Raw genomic sequence first — 21,728 nt, forward strand, 5'->3', positions numbered from 1 at the left:
TGGCAATCAGTAACAGACAAGAGCATTCATGATCCAGCTTGTTTCAGATGTTAAAATGTTGGTCAATAATTCCAGTATTTGCTGACAAGTTGTCATATAGTCTGAAACAAGTAATACTGTTTTTCACACGTAGTGCTTTTCCCCCCTTTCCTCCCACATCAATACCAAGACATTAAATTTAAAAGGTCTGAATGTTAAGAACCAGCATGGCTTTATGAAAAATACATCTTAGAGCTCCTTGCTTTTTCAACGAGATTACAAGTCTGATTGATAAAGACACATCTGATTATGCAGATTGATAAACAAAATACATTTGGTATTCCTGGAGTACCGTAAGACATTTTCCCTGACTGATACAGCACATTCTGATTAGGCAGGCAGGATAGTGAAAAATCGATATGGCACACCTTGTAAAGGTTCAAAATGGACTCACCAAGAACGAAATAGTAGACACAGTCATCACTGAGCCTGTGAATTTCTACCATCAGTTCTTGGTTCTGTTACATTCACTGGATATCTCACTCTTTAACCATTGCTTGCATGAGCGCACACTCTGCTGGATAAAGCACTGGCTGGACAAACAGACCCAAAGAGGGGTGGTCAATGGAGTTAAATGCAGCTAGTGGCCAGTCACAAGTGGTCAGTGTTGGAACTATTTCCGTTTAACATCTTTATTGATGCGGAATATACAGACTATATCACCAGTAAGTTTGCAGATGACACCAAGTTAAGTGGGACTGTTGATCTGCATGAGGGTAGGGAAACTCTACAGAAGGACTTGAATTGATTTGATCAATGAAACAATGTTAACAGGATGAGCTTCAACAAGGCCAAATGAAAAAGAGGAGGCTTAGGGGAGCTAATATTGCTCTCTACAACTACTTGAGAGGACATTGTGCAGAGGCTAGTGCTGGTCTCTTCTTATAGGTAATTAGCAATAGAACAAGAGGGAATAGCCTCAAGCTGCCACAAGGTAGATTTAGACTGGACATGAGGAAGAATTTTTTCTCACAAAGAATGGTCAGGCATTGGAATTGGCTGAACAGGGAAGTTGATTGAGTCACCAACCCTAGATGTGTTTAAAGGTTGTTTAGCTGTGGTCCTTGGGGATATGGGTTAAGGATGAACTTCATAGAATAGAGTTATCAGATGGACTTGATGATCCCAAAGGTCTTTTTCAACCTGAATGTTTCTGTGATTCTGTGATTGTTCACTGGCCTTCAAGAAGCTGGTAGGTGATCCAAAGACCAAAGGTAATCAGCTAAAGACACTGTCATCATGAATTTGTGGCCAGAAAGCTTCATGTGATTCTTGGTGGCAGAAATAAGCATACCCACGAAAAAAAGATTTAAGGTGTAGACAAATATGAGTGAAACTTGACTAAATGAAAATATTCATAATGTACAAAAGTGTGCTTCTGAGGAAACACTTTCCAAACTGTGCTTCTGAGGAAATACTTTCCAGATTTAGCTGTGCATTCTAAAACCCAGATCAAATGTCTTTCTAAAAGGTAGGTCCTAGCTGAAAGAGAAATTAATTCAGGATACTCACATGACCTGTAGAATGCAAGAGGTCAGGCTGGATGACTACAATAGTCCCCCCTAGCTTCCTAATTTGTGAAGGTACCTTAGCAAAATAGATTCACCTGATGAATTTTAGTGTTCCTTTTAATGACACTATTTTCATCAAGACTAGTGCTACAGTTTAAATCTGTTCCTTTCACATGCAAGTGAACAGCAAATGCTCAGAAGCATGTAATTCCTATTTTGTTGATCTTTTTTCTAGTTCAAAACATATTTATCATGGTTTCACATAATTCTGCAAACAAAAAGATACTGTCTGTCCAGAACTGAAAAGAAGTATAAATTCAAACTTGAATCTGCTAACCTTCAGGGGAGTACTATTTGGTACTTTATCACAGTATCCCAGTATCACCAAGGTTGGAAGAGACCTCACAGATCATCAAGTCCAACCCTTTACCACAGAGCTCAAGGCCAGACCATGGCACCAAGTGCCACGTCCAATCCTGCCTTGAACAGCTCCAGGGACAGCGACTCCACCACCTCCCCGGGCAGCCCATTCCAGTGTCCAATGACTCTCTCAGTGAAGAACTTTCTCCTCACCTCAAGCCTACATTTCCCCTGGCGTAGCTTGAGGCTGTATCCTCTTGTTCTGGTGTTGGCCACCTGAGAGAAGAGAGCAACCTCCTCCTGGCCACAACCTCCCCTCAGGTAGTTGTAGACAGCAATAAGGTCACCTCTGAGCCTCCTCTTCTCCAGGCTAAATAATCCCAGCTAAAAGGTTAACATACATTGATACCTCTTCTAATCCCTAACTTTCCATCCCTGATCCAAAAACACTGAAATGAAATTAGCAGCCCTAGAAGATATGCATTGTGGCTGTCACTTTTATTGTATGATATTAGAACATGTGACCATAAATCAAACACAATTTTATGTTTTATTGCCTCTGATAGCTCACAGGAGCTGACAGTCATAGAGAACAAACCAGCCCTACCTCAGCATCCAAATTTATTGTTTTACCAAATGTATTTCTCCCCTCTATAATAATGATCCTATGGAAGACTTAACATTTTTGTTCATCATAAAAACAGACACATAAGCACAGCTGCTGAAGAGGAACAGGCTGTTGTATTTGCCATGGAGATGGATTGTGTGAACACGTCTTTCTTTCCCATCTTCATTTCCCTGTTCTCATTAATAACTTTTCTTCATTTTCTTTCTTTCTCTTAAGATATATGCCACATGGAAAACCACCAGCTTTACTGTTTATTTACTTGAGCACTCCTGGTTAGTCATGTGCCAGATTTTCAGCATGAAGCCCTTCTGCTACCTTTTCTCCTGTAAGATTATTTCAAGGTGGAAGTGCTGCTTCCTTGGCAGTACTGCTAAGTAGTTTTCAAGAAACAGATGAGCTATCATCAGCTGAATAGTGAAAAAGGGAAGGTGGTAAATGACCAAGTAGAAGGAAGCTAAGAATAAGAGACTGGTCGACAGAAAAATCCACATCTGGGTTATCTACAGCCATAAAACTCAGTGGGGTACTAAGTGTTGTAACTACTAGGCAGTCAGGAATAAAGGTCTACAAAATGAAAACGAGTACTGTGTTGTTTGTGAAAAGAAGGGATTAATCAGCAATCCTATAAATGTACATAATGATGCTCCATCATACAATGCATTCACAGTGCCACATTACTTTTACAGTCTCTGTCTTCTTACCACTGATTCATTCACAAACTGTAGGTTCAAGAAGCAAACTGAGTTTTAATAAGATAGATATTATTCACACCTGATGATGACCTTTTTTGAGCCACTGGTGGTATTTTTCTCTTTGTGCATGGAAAGTAGGATCCTCTTTTAAACAACTCAAGAGCTTGCTAGAGTACTATTACTCAAATACAGTAAGAATATCAGCTATGGTCTATTGATTTATAAGCTTAGTAGCACCATTACATTGAGGCAAAGCTAAGAATACTTTTTCTGCTTCTATCAGTGATCAAGTAAGAAAAATAAACAGTTAAATTGTGTCATTTTCATAATTAGCATCCATCAGTGCCATTTGAAGTGAGAACCTCTGACTCTCGTCTACAGAATAGAAGCAACTTCATTCATATCAGTAGTTATGTTGCTGTAACACTCATTAAAACAATACACTGCATAGTTGTGCAAATTCAGAAAGCACCACGAGAAGCTGAAGTGTGGTGAAAATACTGTTTTGCAACCTGCAGCATCATTCCCACATCATTCCTGTATGTTTCAGCTGTAATTTCAAAGGCAGTTCAATTAATATGGAAAAAAATCACAAACCCACTACACTGCTCCTCTTGCTTTCCTTGAGCTACTTCATTATTGTCAGTCAAATAGCAAAAAGAGTTTGGAAAAAAAGAGAAATAAAAAAATCCCCAGGTTTGATTAGGAAATTAAATGTGTTCCATCTTCAGTATTCACTCCTCTACCAAGTCTACAAATATTTAAAAGCAAACAAATTTAATGATCAGGGCATAGATCCAGCCTTGATAGAACAAGTTATAATATATCATTCTCAAAGGCTTTTCTGGGCTGCATACAGAAGTTGAAAGAGGGATGTCTGTTTATGGTTTTGGTGGAGGGGTTTTTGGGTTTTATTTGGTTGGTTTGTTTTTTTTTTTTTTTTGTTGGTTGGTTGGTTGGTTTGTTGGCCCCAAAGACAAGACACAAGCAATGACAATTTCAGTCATCAGATTTAAATACATGAAAAAGAAAAATCTGTTCTTAAATTCCTGTTTGTGTGAATACTGGAACTTGGTGTAGAAGCCAAGGCAAATTTATGATAAGTCCATCAAAGCTGTTAAATGAACCAGTTTGGATGCAACATTGCACTCGAGCTCTGAAGCCAGAGAAAACAAAACTCCAAATATGAAGTGTTTCTTCAACTTAATTTCTCAAGCATCTGTTCCTGACCCATTTTGAAACAGCACAATATCTTTGATGTGATCTGAGACAAGACCGATGCTTTCATATTAACTGTTTTGAAGAATAAGCAAGAGGCACAAACCTTTTTCCTTTCCTTTTTTTTTTCTTCCTTCTTTTTTAATGAATAGTTTTGTTATTTTGATGGAAATAAAGGTCTTTCAAAGGAATTTAGCATAACACCCTGTGCTCTAGAAAACATCGTGTTCTTTATGATAGAGGTTTTCATGGTGATTAGTACTCTGGATATACCCTTTAAAATATACAGCATGTAACAGTCTCTTCTGCAGAACGCACATCTCAAGTAGGCAAGATAGGTTAAAAACATCAAAAATCAGATTTTAAGTGATGTAGCACTTTTGGTATATGAAAGCTAAATGACGCTGGCCTGTATGACAGTCTATGACCCATGTTTTCTGTCTTCAGGTTCACTGACCTGAAGACATAAGGACAGACCAAAAGTACTATATTGTCTCACTGCTTTCATCAAAGTGTTTCTCACTTTGTTCCACAATCCCTCAGAATAGAAGGTCACACTGCACGAGGTCAAAAATCTCTCTAATCAAAATTACATCTCTGTCAGTGTCAGGAATAGAGGTAGCAGAGAACATGAGGATAAGGCAAACTTGCAAGGATTCCTTCCATTGTTACAACCTCTCATCTTTGGCCAATTCACAAATTAGCACCTTGCTGAGGCACAGGAGGTCTGGTTAATAAATAAGCCATTACATTTTTTTTTCCCCAACAATTTTGCTTAATTGTTTTCTGAACTCATCTGAACCTCTGGCTTCCACTTGAACTAGAAGCAATGTTTTCCATTGTTTGATACAGTGTTTTTCTTTTGCTAGCTTTAAAGTTGTGACTGGATAATCTTATTTTGTTTGTTTCTCCTATATTGTAAAAATCCTAACATTTCCATTTCCACTTTTGCCATAGCACTTGTGATGCTCTTTTTAGCACTCAAGTCTTTGAAAGGATCTCCAGTCCAGCAACTGTTTACATTCATTACTCAACTTAGCATCTTCAGAAAAGTTTATTACCTTCTAACCTGGTTGATTCTATGATTCTATTCTTCAAGAAAAGCCTGGATGAGGCACTTAGTGCCATGATCTAGTTGATTGGATAGGGCTGGGTGATAGGTTGGACTAGATGATCTTGGAGGTCTCTTCCAACCTGGTTGATTCTATGATTCTATGATTCTATGCCCTTTGTTAAATCATCTGTGAATATGGTAGCTAACACAAGTCCAGTCCGGATCTCTGGATCTAGTAACAGATTTCTGCTGGCAACTTTTTCTGCTGGCATTTGCACCCCAGAGCAACAATTCAAGCACTAATATGGTTAGATCACTGTTCTCCAGTTTATTGCAGTGATACAGCGACTTATATGCCAGCTTGGAAGAGGTGTGCATAGAGTCATAGAATCATAGAATCAGCCAGGTCGGAAGAGACCTCCAAGATCATCCAGGCCAACCTAGCACTCAGCCCTAGACAGTCAACTAGACCATGGCACTAAGTGCCTCATCCAGGCTTTGCTTTAACACCTCCAGGGACGGTGCCTCCACCACCTCCCTGGGCAGCCCATGCCAATGCCAATCACTCTCTCTGCCAACAACTTCCTCCTAACATCCAGCCTAGACTTCCCCTGGCACAACTTGAGACTGTGTCCCCTTGTTCTGTTGCTGGTTGTCTGGGAGAAGAGGCCAACCCCCACCTGGATACAACCTCCCTTCAGGGACATTGTAGACAGCAATGAGGTCACCCCTGAGCCAGCATAGCTAGCTTAGTTAAGATTGGTACATGTGGAAGGTACAGATAGGCTTAAGGCTATGTGTGAGGTACAGAAAGGTTAAACTTACATGAACAACTTGTAGGGTCAGCCTCCTGCAGCCAGCAGACCCTGCCTCCTCGCAGCTGCATGTGGGAGGTTTGCTTCCCTGTCTTAGTTCCTGCCTCCAGGATGGACTCAAGGACACTCTGCAGCAGGGTTGCTCATGTTTATCAAGTCATGTCCTCTGTTAGCAAGAAATCCATCCACATGGTAATAAAGAGATCAGTAGCTTTATCTGGTCAGTAATACTGTTGGATGCACTAGGCAATCTTTGTAAAAGGATGGTAAGAAATATAAATCCAATGAGAATATCTTTGAAAAGAAGCTTAAAAGTGGGAATGCTTTGCCACAGGAAATACATTAGAATGGGCATTACTAAAGCAATGTGTCAAAAAATGAACAGCAAGAGGAAAGCAAATTAGGTATTTCTGTTCTCTCTAACTTGTGGCACAAGTGGGAATCACTGAATGAAATTAGTAGTGGGAAATATAGAGTAGATCTACCTTTTTTTTTCCCAATGAGACAAATATAGACTGAAGAACTCATTAAGGTAAAAAAATGTAGTTACCTTTTAGAGGTTCTCATCATTCATACAGCAAAGAATAATATCCAGGCTTGACACTGTTGATTATAACAAAACGGTTGCCTTAGCTTTCCTTTGTCAGAAGTTGCAGGAGGTTTTTGAAGTCTCACAAAGGAGATTAAACCACATGATATCTTTCTGCTCATAGATTAACACACCATAATATTTGTTTGGTAAGCTGCACCCTAAGCACATTTGTTTTCTCTGCAAATCTAGCCTACTGTAAGGACACAGTTGTCCCCAGGTAAACTGTATGTCTGTCATCACAAAATAACAGGAAAGACAGTTAAATATTATTGAACTGAATGGTTTGCAAATTACATTATCAGTTATAATTTGAAGTTTAAAATAAAACACTATGGGAAAAGCATATTCTTTGAATATTGCACTGTCCCCCTTCACTACAGATAATTAAGAATGTAAGTTTTATCTTCTGTGGAAGCATCAGTGCAAAAGCTGCATAAATGCACATCCCACAATATAAAAGTTCCAATTCAGATATCATAGAATCATAGAATCAGCCAGGTTGGAAGAGACCTCCAAGATCATCCAGGCCAACCTAGCACCCAGCCCTAGCCAGTCAACCAGACCATGGCACCAAGTGCCTCATCCAGTCTTGAACACCTCCAGGGACGGTGACTCCACCACCTCCCTGGGCAGCCCATTCCAATGCCAATCACTCTCTCTGGCAACAGCTTCCTCCTAACATCCAACCTAGACCTCCCCTGGCACAACTTGAGACTGTCTCCCCTTGTTCTGTTGCTGGTTGCCTGGGAGAAGAAGCCACCCCCCCACCTGGCTACAATGTCCCTTCAGGTAGTTGTAGACAGCAATGATGTCCCCTCTGAGCCTCCTCTTCTCCAGGCTAAACAACCCCAGCTCCTGGGGTTCAATCCCACCAAATTTGTACATGTGTGGTGTACTCAGGCAGGATAACCTCACAGACTTCTGGTAACACATAGACTCTTGAAGTCTGTACTTGGATCTTACTCAAGTCTCCTGCACAGAATATGAGAGGCTGCCATAATTAATGTGGAAATTTTCCTAAATTACTCTTCAGTAATTCAGGACATTTACACAGAAACAGATTTCTTATTCCCAGATCCATTAAGAGAGCTTAATATTGGAGGTTGAGAGCACACTGGAGAGCAAGCATTGCTCCAGAGAAGAGGACTTACCCTGCCTCCTGTGCATCAATCCATCTCCTAGGAACTAGTATTTAATTAATTATCCAAAAGATATTCCTTCTCTTTACTAGAGGCAGGTTAGCTAGATCATATTTTGCCACTCTGTGAAGGAAAACACAGTTAAGAGGGAATACAATTCACCTAGCAGACAAATGCCTCCTTTTTCTATGAATACCATTGCAAGCAACATTACAACGTAGCACTAACGGTACCTTGGATTGTGTTGTGCTGTATTGCTGCAATAGTGTAGTACATTAGCTTGTATCTTCCCATCCTTTTTCTTTAGGCCTGTAGTGCAAGATGTGCACTTTCTTCAAATATCAGTGCTCCTCGTGCCCCACAAAGCACAGCCCCTTTAGTGTTCTAAACGCTGTGTCATTATGCACTAACATCACTGTAAGATTCTCCTAGTGACCCATCTTTGAGCCTAGGTTTTAGATTTGCCCTGTGAATATTGTTTTGCTGGATGTGCATTCATGGCAAAGTTTAGAAAAGGAATAATGAGCTTCCTCCCATGTAAGCAACAACACTGAAGTGAATGCTGAGGAATTTCAGTTTGCACCAGGAAGGAATCTTATTTTTTGACTTGTATAATTATATCTGTAGAATTTTCGTGTGTTTTTATTGTCAGACAGAATGTGTTAAACAACAGTAAAGAATGAAACAAGTTATTAAAGGTTAACAAAATAGTCAAACTTGCATCACTCAGATAAAATAATTTTATTGTTAGAATAAGCTGTTGTCTGAACAGGCTTCTGGAAAACACATTTAGCAATGTGATGCAGAGCAAAGACCAACTCTGTTTCTATTGTTCCCCTCCTCCACGCCTTCTGAAAAATACTCTGACCAGTTTCAGAAACCTTCTGCTGTTTGAAGTGACTTCACACAAGCAAAATATTTACCATCTGCTTGTCTATGTGCTTGTCCCCAGAGTGCCTGTGCATATGTTGGACTGATTTGTGAAGTAATCAATGCATCTGTAATTTTAATTAAATAGAGCTAGGGCCTGTTCTCTGGTCCATCGTTAGCCTGGCTTTGGATCTCTGGCTGCAGCTCTGATGTTACTGACTACATTTAGACAGTAAACTAAACGAAGTTTAAGCAATGCCTGAATGTGATTTGGAAGTTAAAATAAGGTAGGAACCATTTTTACACACAGTTTTCAGGACACCACCTATTCTTTGCCACTGGAATGGGCTGCCCAGGGAGGTGGTGGAGTCACCATCACTGGGGGTCTTCAAGAAAAGCCTGGATGAGGCACTTGATGCCATGGTCTAGTTGACTGGGATAGGGCTGGGTGCTAGGTTGGACTGGATGATGTTGGAGGTCTCTTCCAACCTGGTTGATTCTATGATTCTATGAAAAGAGTTTATCTCTTTTGACATGAGCCATGCCATATTAACTGATGTCATCAGAGGAAGGTTCCTGATTTGTTTGCATGTTCCTGGATACTTTTTCTTGCCTTTATTGAAGATGTATGTGACACTTTCACTTTTGAAGTCAGGGGTAATCTTTCCTGACTGTCCTGACTTTTTAAAGGTGACAGAGAAAGTCAACAGAATTAAGCACTTCCTTCTGCATCACTGGATTTACTCCACCCCATGGCTGACTCAGTAGTGTCCAGATCTTAGGTTCGTGATGGTTGAACCATGGCCTGAATCTTGCTGATGGAACTGAAAGGCAAGCAGAGAACCGTTGGTTACTTCTCCCATGGATTCCAGTTGCAAGTCCTACAGCCCATACCATAGTCTTCAATATTTGTTTCCAGCTGAAACACATTCTATTTATTTAGTTAGGATGGATTTTCCTAGGAAGAGAAATACCTTTGATGTTTTCTGTGACAAGTGCTATACTCATTATGTTTGGACTGAAATTTTAGTTAAATGAAATCAGGCAGTGCAGGTAATAAATCATAGCACTTATAAATCAATAAAAGTCCCTGAAAGTTAGGACAAATCACCTTGTTTGTATTCCAAAATGTGTACTTTAAAAGAAAACCACAGCAGTCTAGAAAACATAAACAGAGTTAAGGAATTGTGGTCATCTTTGAAGATGTTGTGGGAACAGACAAGAAAGAAAAATGTAGGTGGTCAAACAGGAAAACAGGGATGTGCAGACCTTCCTAATGCCAAAGAAAATAATTCACACTGTTGGAAACCTAGCTCATTTCTTCTGATTCCTAATCATGTGTCTTATACACCCAAACCTTTGCATCTTAAAAATAGAGGATTATGACCAGTGTGGATATGTGGCCCATTAGAAAAAAGAGGCCCCCAAGCTTGAGCATTTTAACATACTCTTTACATCGGAAATTATGCTCTTTTTGTGAAGCAGTGGCTCACAGCAGAACCATAACTCTCTGCCCTGTTATTTCAGCTGTTCATCAAAGCCTCCATTACATGTACTGCTTACCTATTGAGGGTTATGCACAAGGGAGGTTGCTGGAAAGATCTAGATCTTAACCAGCATCTATTAAGGCTTCTTCCAAGCTCAGATTGGATCTTTGGAGGACTCAGTGATGTCTAGGTCAGGTGCTTATAGAAGGTGATATTTAAAGGTAGCATATTGTAAGTGCTTGTACAGAAACCTTCTGTGCTTCAAGGAAGGTAGCCAACTACCATTGCCAACAGCTTGAAGCTACTCATGGATGCTTTCATCTCATAAAATGAATGGTATTTATCATGGAAGTGGAGCTATATCTGTGATAAATGAATTAGTACACAAGACAAAGTTCTTTAGCAATTGCATTGACACTACTTGGTTTTTCTTTTCCTCAAAATCAGAGCACTCATGTTCAAACTGTATTTTGATTCATTACTATAAGCCTAGGCATAGCCTGGATATGTATAACTCCTGCCAGCTGGTGGTTCCCTTTAGTTTGATGTAATTCTCAATGAAACCCAAACCATTATTTAGTTCTGAAAAAGGCATGTGGCAGAGAATCATATGAGAATTTCCACAGACACATGAGCATGACTAGGCAGATGGACTGCTATCACTCAAGGATTTCTGTTCTAGAACAGCCCAGCAATGTTCTTAGAGCAAGAAGATAGTTTAGGGCCATTCCAAATTATTCCATTTGCTGACAGCCTTAAGGCATGTTCAAAGCCAGAAACAAAACTGCAGAAAAGCTCCAGTAGGTCTGGTTATGCATTTCCTTCTAACAGTGGTCATAATATGCTTCTTAAAGGATCAGGAAGCTTTCTAAATATCTTAAAGCCATTTGGGTTTGGATCTTATCCAAGCATTCCAGAAACTTTTCTTAGGTGACAGAATGGCATGTGGTTTCTAGAGAGTCACTTGAAAAATATTGGTTTGGCAATAGTCCCAACTATAAGGAAGGAGTATTGTGATCTGTTCTATAACTCACATATGTCTTGAATTTAAATTGCTCCCAAGAAGTGAATAATTCTTAACCAATTAGATGAAACATTCTAGCTTAGCTCTTACAAAGACCATGAGCTAGATAGCTTACAAAGAGCATGAGCTCTTACAAAGACCATGAGCTAGATAGCTTACAAAGAGCATGAGCTCTTACAAAGAGCATGAGCTCTTACAAAGACCATGAGCTAGATAGCTTACAAAGAGCATGAGCTCTTACAAAGAGCATGAGCTCTTACAAAGACCATGAGCTAGATAGCTTACAAAGAGCATGAGCTCTTACAAAGACCATGAGCTCTTACAAAGACCATGAGCTAGATAGTTTACAAAGACCATGAGCTCTTACAAAGACCATGAGCCCTTACAAAGACCACGAGCTAGATAGCTTACAAAGACCATGAGCTCTTACAAAGACCATGAGCTAGATAGTTTACAAAGACCATGAGCTCTTACAAAGACCATGAGCTAGATAGTTTACAAAGACTATGAGCTCTTACAAAGACCATGAGCTAAATAGCTTACAAAGAGCATGAGCTCGATAGCTTACAAAGAGCATGAGCTCTTACAAAGACCATGAGCTAGATTCTGGACAATGAAACCTCAGGTGATAAAATTTCTGGGAAATATCTTAAGAAAAAAATCATAACAAAACAAATAAATATCTTAAGAAAAAACAAAACAAAACAAATAAATATCTTAAGAAAAAACAAAACAAAACAAATGAACAAAGAACAATGCCACATACAAAAGACCAAAGCAATCAAACATCAACAAGGTAAAAATAGCTCAGTTTTAGAGTCACTTGAGCCATAAAAAAAAAAGGGGGTTCTATCCCTTTCCATCTCCTCAATTTTTGTTGCCAGAAAGACACCAGAGTTTTGTTAACTGTGTGCTAGTTTGAGGCAGTTGTCTCTACCATCCCACTGGGGATGAGTGAGCAAGCAGCTGTGTGGTGCATAGTCACCAGCTGAGGCTAGAGCATGGCACCTTGTATTTCTTTCACCTGCAGCAGAACTGCACTAAGAAATAACAATAAAAGAAGAAAATCAAGCAATAGCATATGCTAAATAATTCACTTTCTTCACTGAGTGGCAATCACATAGTTTTACATAGCTGATTTCCTAGACAGCCTAGTGAGAGCTCTGTGGTTTCCATTCTAGTTATCCAGTCTAGCTGACTGGCTAGGGCTGGGTGCTAGGTTGGACTGAATGATCTTGGAGATCTCTTCCAACCTGCTTGATTCTATGATTCTATGATAACTTTTGAGTTGTTAGTTACTCACTAGATAGTCTCTCTCTATTTTCAGAATAAATCAATGACAAAACACGAGATTCTTCTTCACCCTACACCTCAAGCCTGTTTTCCCTGAGCACAAGAGGAACAGGGTTTTCTTTGTTTCCTCCAATTATCTTCTCAGTCAGCTTTGTATCCACAGGACTCCCCTCTCAGAACTATTTAAGACAGAAGAAAGCTGAATCAGACATTGTATTGTTTAAACTGAGTTTGTAATTGTCTGGTGCTTAAATCCATGTTGACAGCAACCAACATCACCTTCTGGTACAAGAAATATCTTTGTACCTCTCGTTATTTTCTATGGTTTCTCATGATGGAAGAAAATCATTGTAACTTTAATGATAGTTAAATTAAATCACTTTGACCATTAGAGTGATGGCTTTTTTTCCTGGTGGATCAGCAATTGGTAGTTTTAAAGGTCCTGCTCAACAGCTTGAATTGTATCCTCAGTAACTTAACAAACAGAATGGTTGAACGCTGAAATGACAAACAAAATTGAATGCAATACATAAACTGGCTGATTGCTTCCACAGTCCTCTTCTAAGCATTGTCAAACCTGGGCAAATCCTTCAGCTCCACTCTGAATGTAGGATACCTGGAAAATGGCTTTAGATGTGTGGTAGAATTATTTATCCTGGGTATCCCTAAAGATAGAACTCAAGTGCTAGTAGTGTCCTCTTGGTGTGCTTTATTATCTATGGCATAATGGTGACATTTACCAGAATAATTTAAGTGCTGAACGGAGACATCCAAGTCAGAGGTCCTAGGGTCAGACTAGAGAGAGAAAACAAATCAGAAATGTTTCCAGATAACTGAATACTGAGGCTTGCCTGGAAGTCTTCCCTGAAAAAGAGAAAGAGCTTGAAGAGTAGTGAGTATTTTAGGTAGTGAGGACTACCTACAATACTCTTTCTTGAGAAATGTGAAATGAAGAAAAAAATAAGTGCAAAATGAACAACTGGAAAAATACCAGGAACATGTCCTGTCTGCAGGAGAACCTGGGGGTATTTCTATTCTTTAGACTCCTGCTTGCTTTATCAACAGCACTAATTCTTTGTGCTTAGCTGTGCAAATTTTGGTGTCACAAAACAGCTGCTGCTCATATCAGGTACTGGAGGAAAAATAATTTGTTCTGTGCCAACTGCAATGTGTGCTGCATAGTGTACTTGCTAAAACTTTGTCATTAGCACAGTGTTGTGGTAGGCCTGATGGGTCCAAAATAGGCTTACACATGTACTGCCTTGCCTAGGCATGTTTTGCTGCTCCACCACCAAAGAGGCAAGCGTGGGAAAGGGACACAAAAGGACCTGGAGCCACTGAGTCTGGCCTGCCCAGGGTCCTGTGCTGTAAGGTACACACACTGAGCTTGTACCTGCCTAGTGCAGGGCCTGTGCTTTGCCCAAAGTAGGGAAAAGCCAGCCTGTGACTTTGCCTCATATGGTGAGGTTTGGCTAACTGCCATCCTGAGTGGCTGTTCTGTGTCCAAAGGGCAATTCATCTCGGCCCACACTGATCAAAGGAGATGTGCAGGTGAACAACCTGCTTCTGCTTCCCTGCTTTGCTGCCCTGCTCTGTGCCTGCTCTCTCTGCTGTGCCCAGCCCTGCTGCTCTTGCACACTGCCTTAGTGCTGCCTGCTCAACTCCACTGCCGCCAGTGACCAGGAGCAGAGCCTGGATGCCTGCAGGCGATCGGCCTGTGTGGCCAGCGTGACATGGTGCTGAGACTGCACCACATCTGCCTCTGCACCTGAAGGTCCTGCTCAGAATCCCTGGGCATAGACACAGATGGTGCAGAAGCAGCCAGGAGACAAGGGCAGAGATTGCCTGCATCCTGTCCCCAGAAGCTGGGAAGATTCAAGCCTCAACATCCAACAAGACAGAGTCCCCTGAAAGCATCTGGGCACTGTCTGGACTGTGGCAAGGACCTGCAAGTGGGTAACAATAATAACCTGTGAGTAAATGCTCAATGCCTCTTTGTAATTCTCTATTGCCTTCTGCCACAGAGCAGACAGAGCTTGAGCCCAGCTACTGGGCAAGCGGCATTTGACTGCAGGAATAGTCTCTTCCAGTTCAATTAATGTTTCTATATTTTGCTGGTTATATTAGCTGTAGATATTACCCATGGAATGTTTCCATGACCATGTAAGAACCAAAGTACTATTAAAATCAGTGGTCAGGGGTGGCAGAGTCCTGAATAGCAAAATTAATAAACAATAGTAACTTTGGAAAATATCATCTCGCATCAACTAACTTCCCCTCCCCAACACACAGTGAGTTAAAGGTGACATTAAGAGGTAGCTGGCAGGGAGTTGTCTCCAAATGAGGAAAAACAAACAAACCCAAAACACAGCCAATATCATAGAATCATAGAATCAAGCAGGTTGGAAGAGACCCCCAAGATCATCCAGTCCAATCTAGCACCCAGCCCTATCCAATCAACTAGACCATGACACTGATCAAACATCTATACATAAATATTAGTAAATACCTGATCTTTACTGAGAACCAACCAATGTTTTCTGGCATGTATTGTGCTATTTACATCTTTTAAATTGACAAATTAGCTTAGTGTAGGTTTCATGACATCAAAAGAGAAAGGTTATCATTCTCTTCCTTTCCAGTTTCCTGGACTTTTTTCATATCTGAAATGTCTTTTTATGCAAACTTTTCTATTTTATTGATCTGTAGCTTGGCAGTTCTTGTCCTTGCTAGCAATACATGATCCCTCCTTAGGGCAAAATCTATTTCTGTGGTTTGAAATAACTCTCTGGTGGGTGGAACTTGGACCTTGTGCTTAGTTTTAATATTTTTGTTGGTGGTGGTTTTTGTTTGTGTTGTTTGGGTTGTCTGTGTGTGTTGTTTTGGGTTTTTTTGCGGGGCTGGGCTGTTGCTTTTTCCTGTGTATATTTTCAACATACACTGCCTGCTCCAAGAAGTATTTCCAAAAGGTGACTACTTGTGGGGATGCAAAGTGAAGAAGGATAATAACAGGCGGATGCTGACCTTGGTTTCCACCAGCTGCTGGCTAACTTATCTCAGAAGGGATAGGTAACGGACACCTCATTAATGAGGAGAGCAAGGCATGGTTTATGCTGATGGAGTGGGTTGTCCTTGACTAATTATGCTAATATGTAGGCATGTGCCTTATGCCCTGAGGGATCTATTGAGAGCTAAAATGATCAATAAATGCCTCTGGCATAATTCATATTGAATCATCTGGAGTCCACATGGCATTGCCTTTGATCACATTGATCTGTGGGGCCTTGACCACCTTCTCATGGCAAGCTAAACAGCGTTCTGCAACAACTACTTATTTTGTGAAATTGCACTGTCTTTTTCTGCTATTTGGTACACTAGCTTTTAGTTTTGAAAAGACTGTTACTTTAGAAAACAAAGGAAGGGAAGATCAGTATAGCCGGCATATGGAGGAGATGAAAATGGGAATCTGACCAGTAGATAATTGCATAGAAAAAAAATTTACTTTGTTTAAATTAGTCTACTTGGTAGCAGGCTTTTCCCTTGCATTAACAAATGCCACAGGCATCAGAAGAGATAGGGCAATGCTTAATGTAAGCCAAGCCAATCCAATCCCTTTATTGCATTCCAAATGTGTTTTTATACCTTTCATCAGAAGGCTACAAATAGTATTAAACTGTAATTGGTTACACATACTTGCCACAGAAATTACATACTAATTAGTGTAGACATTCATCATATGCTCTCAACAATATGTGCATTGTGTCTAAGCAACATAAGTCAACAGAGATAGGCAAAAACCACAGGCTCCAGCCTTACATTTGTTTGTATTTGTTACACCATTCTCTAAGGTAATTCCAACCTTCTATTTTATCTCAACTCAGTACTGCTGAGCTCCTGCACTCTCACCTGTCCATGGCTCATGTTCCAGGGTACCATAATCAGACAATTCTATAGAATCACTACATTTAATATTACTATTCCCAACAAACAAGAAAACATGGCTAGAGAGGAAGAACAGTTAGAGGTCCATTGAACCTTGACTGTTCAATACTGGCACAATATTAGATACAAATCATTATGGTTTAGCACACCCTTAAACCATCATTATTGGTAGGGACTTGCTTTGAACTATGCTGGGAAATACATGTTCATTAGATAAAAAGAATTTGATACAGTAAATGTTTCAAAGTGCCTTTCAGACATCAAAGGGCTGCCAAACTAGGCTTGAAATGAGTGGTCTGAGGGATTATAGGAGTTCCTGGGGAGTTAAATTTTTTAACAAAGAGTCAGAAATATATTCAACTTCTGAAAGCACTGCTATTACTCATTATTTTGCTTATCTCAATATTTTAAGTGCTTCAAAGTAGGGTTTTTTGGACATGTATTCTGACTAAATTCTCTGAGTGAGAATTTGATGCTCGCTATTTTAAAATTGAACTCTTAATTTTAATGCTCACAAATGACAATTTATAGCCTTGCTGGATAACCTTAAAGCAGAATCTAGCAACGTCACAGTTCAGAACTTCCCAGCTTCACCAGCAAGTTCCTGGTCACTCAGAGTTTCCTACAGGATCCAAATCAGACACTGGCAATATTCAGAATTATGATGGGATGGAGAGTTATTTATTCATCCCATCTTTTCTGAAACTTAGTTGAAGAGTATTCAGCAAAGGATTAATAGAATCATAGAATCAACCAGGTTGGAAGAGACCTCCAGGATCATCCAGTCCAACCTAGCACCCAGCCCTATCCAGTCACCTAGACCATGGCACTAAGTGCCTCAGCCAGGCTTTTCTTGAACACCTCCAGGGATGGTGCCTCCACCACCTCCCTGGGCAGCCCATTTCAATGGGAAATCACTCTCTCTGTGAAGAACTTCCTCCTAAATAGTTCTAGGAATCTCACATAAACTCTTATTTTCTCACATAAACTCCATTTTAAATTCTATATAAAAACTACCCAGCAGGTATAAACAAAATAAGAGCATTTTAGAAGCTGGTGCATGAGTTCAAAGAAAAAGGCAGGATAATGGACACTAAACCATTGTTCCAGAGAACACTAATTGTAGCCAAGATGTTTTAGGCTTTGAAATACTGTATATCTGTGTTCACCTAAAATATTCTTATTTCACCCCTCTGTTCATGGACTCAAACCGGTAGCAACACTTCTCCTTTTGAAAAATAACCCCTTTAGTTTCAGCATTCTGTTTGCTTTCCATTCAATTATAGTATCACAGTATCATCAAGGTTGGAAGAGACCTCACAGATCATCAAGTCCAACCCTTTACCACAGAGCTCAAGGCTAGACCATGGCACCAAGTGCCACGTCCAATCCTGCCTTGAACAGCTCCAGGGATGGGGACTCCACCACCTCCCCAGGCAGCCCACTCCAGTGTCCAATGACTCTCTCAGTGAAGAACTTTCTCCTCACCTCAAGCCTAAATTTCCCCTGGCACAGCTTGAGGCTGTGTCCTCTTGTCCTGATGCTGGCCACCTGAGAGAAGAGAGCACTTGGTGTACCAGTAGGGCATAAATCCTGCCAGGTCAGTTTAACCCTTGCTCTCCTCCTGTTGCAGGTGTCTTGTGCTGCCACAGGCTGTTTACCATGTGTAATAAAAGAGACAGGGTGCACTTAACATAAGCAAGTTCTAATTCAGATCCAAATCCTTTTACTGCACCCCAAGCATGGGTTTATATATTTTCCATCAGAAGGCTACATAACAGGATTACAAATCATGTTAGACTCTACTTGGTTACATACACTTACGTCAGGATTATGTTAGGATTACACACTAATTAGCAAAGACATTCTTCATATTCTCTCAGCAACACGTATGTTGTGTCTAAGTAGAGATAGGAGAAGATCATAGACTCCAGCCTTACAGTTGTTTATATTTGTTACACCGTTCTCTAAGGTCATTCCAATCCTCTATCAGTACTTCTGAGCTCGTGCACTCTCACCTGTCCATGACTGATCTTCCACTGTATAATATTCCAATAGCTGTACCACAGTCAGACAATTCTATAAAATCACTACATTTAATATTACTGTATCCACCAAAGGTGGCTGTGTGGTCACAGGAGGCATGTAGCTTTGAATTCATTGGCCAGAACAATGATGCTAGTGCCTACTGGCCAGTTTCATTTTCAAAATGATGTATCTAATGGGGGCTGATTTAGAAACCCTGCCTTTCTGCACTGATATGTTGGAGAACACGTTCAGTGGAGCGCTATGGGAAGATGACTCTTTGTTCACCACTATGGTTAGATGGTCAAATCCCCCTTTATTTCCGTGATACAATGACCTATATGCATTCCAGCAAGAGGCGTGCTCCACCAAGATTGGTTACAGTCAGAGGGTCGGGAGTTACTTGTAAGGCATCAATAGGTCAGCACACCATAACAATCTGAGGGTCAGCCTCTGGGGCTGGCTAAACTCTGCCCACCTGCAGCTGCACTCCACCCCCTGCAGCTGCATGTGGGGGGAAGCTACCCTGTGCCTGCTATCTAAACTCCCAAGATGGATTCAAGGACATTCCCAGCACGGGTTGCTCATTGTTTATCAATTCTTGTGTGCTCTGCTAACAAGAATTTCTCCAACAATGATCCTCCACCAGGAGCATCACCCCATTTATGGTTTGTTAATTAGGAATCTCAGTGTCCATGTGTTTGCAGCTTGCACTAGCTCAGCAGCAGCAACTCAGTTCTCCTCTCCTTCCCCCTGCCTGGAATAGTTTGTCTTTTTACCTCTGGCCCATTATCATGAGGTTTGGAAGCGTCTTTGTACAGGAAATTTGCTCAGGGACCAAAAGCACCATGAGTACATATGCTGGAGTTAATGCTAAGAATCCATAAGCATAGTTAGAATTTTTCCTGGTTTTGTGTTGCTATTTTTCCAAGTTCTGATTGTTTAAACTGTTTAATTCTGTGTTTCTAAATGCCCTCTGTGCAACTACTTCCTGTCAACCAAAAATCCAAAGAATCTCAGGGAATTTTCCCCCCCTTTTTTTTTTAATATTAATAATAAAATTGATAATCCTACAGAAATTAATATAACTCATAACTGATTTTTCATTTCTAATACACTTGGTTTAAGTTTAGTGTCTATCATTACAATCTTCATCAAAGCTCTCACTACTTTAGCTTGTATTTAAATGTGGTAAGCTCAAGTCAGAGGCTTCCTTTCATGTTCAAAAGCACCAAAAGCACTTGGCAGTAGTAGATTAAATACATATTTAGCTTTTATAATTAATAACATATCTCATACCAGACTTAAACTCTGACTCAATGTTCTGGACTCCTTCCTTTTAAGCTTGCAAGGAATAAACATGTGGTCCAGCCAATCCGTGGAATAAATTCCAAGGATGAGTGTAAGGAAAGATTCTGTGAGGTCTCTTCCAACCTTGGTGATACTGTGATATTGTGAAAGAGCATCTGCTCCTTTAATGGTGTAAGGGAAGGCATAAAGAAGAACATGAAAAGAGACACAAAACCAACAGACAAGAGTAATGAAGACAAAACCAAGAAACAAACCTGGTCAGTAACAACAGTGACTGTGCCTTAACAGCAACTCCAGGTCTCTGGAATACTGGGCAGGGCTTCAGCAGCTGGGCGGGAGGAGGTCTTTGGTCAATGCTGCAGGAGGGTGGCAGCTATTAAGAACCCTTAACAACAACCACGGTCAATTTTCAATCATTAGATCTTCTGTTACTCCCTGAGAAATTATTACCTTCCCTTTTGGAAGTAGTTTGAGGAATAAGTACTAATATTAAGATACTCTATAAATTATGTGTATTAAAAAGTAGTTTTTGAATAAAGTCCTTAACCTTTCACATCAGTTCACATCACTTTTGTATTTAGAAATAGTTATACAGTATCATACATGTAAGTAAAAAGAGAAAGTAATTATTTTCACAATAGATCTAATTACAAAGGGGTTTTATGGAAAATGGAAATGTCAACCTTTAATTAAGTTCATGTTGGACTCCAATTCCAAAATGCCTGTTTAATCAAAAATGACTGTTACTTCAATGCAGAGTTGTGAGAAGAAATCATCACCAAAACAGGGTAGGAAAAGAGAAGATTCTACATTTTGTAAGGTTAAATCATTGTTGTTTCTGGCTTCATCAATAATTTGATGCAACAAATTATGATTGCATAGATTATTATTTATAAACACACTTTTTCCCCCCCTCTTTCTTGCTTCCTTCTATCTTAGTTTCAGAAAACTCTTTTCCATTTGCCTAGTCATAATACACCAGAAAAGAAAAAAAAATATCATAGAATCATAGAATCAACCAGGTTGGAAGAGACCTCCAAGATCATCCAGGCCAAACTAGCACCCAGCCCCATCCAGTCAACTAGATCACGGCACTGAGTGCCCCATCCAGTCCTCTCTCGAAGACCTCCAGGGACAGTGACTCCACCACCTCCCTGGGCAGCCCATTCCAATGCCAATCACTCTCTCTGCCAACAACTTCCTCCTAACATCCAGCCTATACCTACCCCGGCACAAGTTGTGACTGTGTCCCCTTGTTCTATTGCTGGTTGCCTGGGAGAAGAGGCCACCTCCCACCTGGCTACAATGTCCCTTCAGGTAGTTGTAGACAACAGTGAGGTCCAGGTATCAGGATGGCTACTTTTCTTAATGTCCTGGGCCACCTAATGCTCCATTGCTTAAAAAGTAGAAGAGAGAGTCCCACATTCATTATACCAAACCCTGAGTATCTCATTTAGCAACACGCTCTAGATTTTCTCTACAGCTATCTAATCCTCAATTGAAATCCATGTGAAAGGAGATGTGAAGAGTACAACAATCACTCTTAAAACTGTATTCTTTTGTGAATGCAGCCTACTGATGTGGCTGGTGGATGAAACCTTCAAGAGCTGATCTTGGAATGATGACCTAGTTAGACTGAAGGTGTTATTGTGGGGAAAAAATAAATCCCTTATTTTGTATACCACTGTCTTCTGAATAATAAATGAAGATGGTTTTTATTTCCAGTCC

This window comes from Pogoniulus pusillus, chromosome 7, assembly GCF_015220805.1.
Source record: "Pogoniulus pusillus isolate bPogPus1 chromosome 7, bPogPus1.pri, whole genome shotgun sequence".
Lineage (NCBI taxonomy): Eukaryota > Metazoa > Chordata > Aves > Piciformes > Lybiidae > Pogoniulus > Pogoniulus pusillus.